Here is a 3339-nt window from a genome sequence, read left to right on the forward strand (position 1 = left end):
TGCATATTCAATAAAACATAGGTAAACATCTTTCTGGTATTCTTTGCTTTCAGCCAGGACCCATCTGAGATTAGCAATGCCTTGTTCCACATCCTCTTCTGAATTTGACTTGAATTTCTGGCAGTTCCCTGTTGGTGTACAGCTGCAACCACTTTTGAATGATTTTCAGCAAAATTTTACTTGTGTGTGGTATTAATGATATTGTTTGATAATTTCTGCATTGTATTGAATCATCTTTCTTTGGAATGGGCACAAATATGGATCTCTTCCAGTTGGTCGGCTAAGTAGCTATCTTCCAAATTTCTTGGCATAGATGAGTGAGTGCTTCTAGTGCAGCATCTGTTGAAACATCTCAACTGGTATTCTGTCAGTTCCTGGAGTCTTGTTTTTCACCAGTCCCTTCAGTGCAGCTTGGACTTCTTCCTTCAGTACAAATGGTTCTTTATCATATGCTACCTCCTGAAAAGGTTGAACATCAACCAATTCTTTTTGGTACAATAACTCTCTGTGTTCCTTCCATCTTCTTTTGATGCTTTCTGCATTGTTTAATATTTTCCCGACACAATCCTTCAATCTTGCAATTCGAGACTTAAGTTTTTTCATCAGTTCTTTCAACTTGAGAAATGCAGAGCATATCTTCCCTTATGGTTTTCTATCTCCAGGTCTTTGTACATTTCATTATAATACTTGTCTTCTCAAGTCATCCTTTGAAATCTTCTGTTCAGCTCTTTTACTTCATTTCTTCCATTTGCTTTAGATACTCTACATTCAAGAGCAAGTTTCAGAGTCTCTTCTGACATCCATTTGAGTCTTTTGATTCTTTCCTGTTTCTTTAATGACCACGTACTTTCTTCATGTATGACATCTTTGATGTCATTCCACAACTCGTCCAGTCTTCGGTCATTAGTCTTCAATGTGCCAAATATATTTTTGAAATGGTATCTAAATTCAGGTGGAATATACTCAGGGTTGTACTTTGGCTCTGGTGGACTTGTTCTAGTTTTCTTCAACTTCAACTGGAACTTGAATGTGCGATTTTGAAGGCAGTGAAACTATTATGTATTATATGGTATTATGAATACAGGACATTTTGCATTCATAAAAACACAGAAATTTACAGCACTAAGACTGAAATTTTATGTTTGAAAATTAATAAAAAAAATTTATTCAGAAGATCAGAAGATCCCAGGATGGAAGGCAGAGTATGACAAAATAATCTTATCGAATTTCAAATGCATGAAACAACCTCTTTGAAAAGGATAGGGAAAGGAGGCTCTGACCTAAGTAACTTTGTAAATGAGTGTATTCTGTAATACTAAAGGCAAAAGAAAACATGCATAAGGTCTCTAGCTGATAAAGGTGTTCCCACAGGGATCCAGGTTAACAATTCAGACGCCACTATACAAATATACTGCAACTGTACAATTAAGTAAACAGATGGCAGATTGTGGGAGCCACATTTTTCACTGTTGGAGTGGGAGGGTACAGTTAAGCAAATCGAGGAGGCTAGAATGATCTAAATGGTAATGGATTAGAGTTGGAGATATCAACATGAACTCAAGTAATATAGATACAGATGCTTACATATAGAAATATTTATGAATATATATATATAATACATGTTAGTATACACACATTTATCTCCTTGTTCTGTCAGCTGAAAGCATGCAGAATCAGTGAGAAGCCAGTAACAATAAGCACCCTTATCTTGGTTTCTAATACCACTCTCCAATAATAAAAGGAACCTGGACTGCTTGGAAAAATGTCTGATTCTAGAACTGGAGAAGGAAATACACAGGATGAATCTGAATCATCTTGTATACAAGAAAGTTTTTTTTTAAAAAAACAAACAAAAAACAGTATTTGCAGCTCAGTTGGATTTGACTCATGGCATCCACAAGTGTGTCAGAGTAGAACTGTACTCCGTAGAGTTTTCAATTGCTGATTTTTCTAAAAGATTACTAGGCCTTTCCCAAGGCACCTATGGGTGAATGTGAACCCTAATCCTTTTGGATAATAGTGAATTGCATTAAGAGTTTTCACCACCCAAGGGCTCTGTTTGAAAGTTAAGGAAGTGGTAAAAACAAATAAAGAACAACAAACCCACCAAGGAACCCAGGAAGGCAACTGAAAGAGCGCGCAATGGCCAAAGCCAAAACAATTTGATTAACAAAATAACTTACATCAGAGTATAGGAAAAAGTATAAAATAAATATTCATGAGTCCATACTGATATAAAGAAATAATTAAATAAATAATTGAATGGGAAGAAAGAGACAAACTGAGGCAATACGAATAAAGCATGAAATTTAGCTAATAATAATGTAACAATATTAGTTTATTAATTCTGACAAATATACCTTACTAATGTTATTGTTGTTATTAGTTGCCTTCTAGACCATTCCAACTCAGGAAGACCTCATGTGTGCAGAGCAGAACTGCTTCACGCTACTGTAAGATGTTAATAATAGGAGAAACTCATTGCGAGTCTATAAAAATTCTCTGGACTATCTTGACAGTCATTTCGTAGACCTAATACTTTTCTAAAAAAATTGATTTAAAATAAACTAAAGTAAAACTTCCCTAAAGATGTCTGAATATTAACAAAAATCAAAATTACAAGCACTAAAAGAGACATTACTTCTAGTCAGAAGATACAGTAGTAGTAATCAGTGACTGAAGAGAAAAGAAGGGGTGGAATTTGAGATGGCCCTCATAGACTTTTTCAAATAATATATTTTGCTTACTCATAAACCTATCATAGTCACCGTTTATATAAGGATTTCCTCAGTTGTTCTGAGGAAATATATATTTGAAATTATTCATGGCATGTAATAGTAGAAAACTAGTTTCAATATTTCTTTTTCTCTCGTGTTTTCTTTCTTTTTGTTCTTTAATATTATATCCATTTGTGAATAAGTTTGAAGAGGAAATAAGTGTTGCGGTCATTTTTCAGAATTTTTGTGAGAAAGACCACAGTGAGAGATACGTTTAACTTTCACTTTTATTTCTATTCCAAAGAAAAATGAGAGTCACATTCTGTCTCCCTGTTATTCTCTCTCTCTCCACGTCAAGGAAAAGAAATCTAGGACTGAGCTCAGTTAATTAGAGTGCAGAGATCTCTACTCCAGGAAGCTTTGCATAAACATTACATATTGTTGCACTTACTTTGAGTTTGTGTGTGTGTGCTAAAGTAACACAAGACACAATTTCAAGGCACTCTTCTATGAGTTAAATGTCTCCAACAAAGTGCTTTCTATTAAGAAGAAAAAGAAGCTAGAGCGAAGTGAAATGGGAGGGAAGCAAAATTACCTGCCCCCACAAAAAAAGTGTTTTTAA

Source organism: Trichechus manatus, unplaced genomic scaffold, assembly GCF_000243295.1.
Source record: "Trichechus manatus latirostris isolate Lorelei unplaced genomic scaffold, TriManLat1.0 scaffold00312, whole genome shotgun sequence".
NCBI lineage: Eukaryota > Metazoa > Chordata > Mammalia > Sirenia > Trichechidae > Trichechus > Trichechus manatus.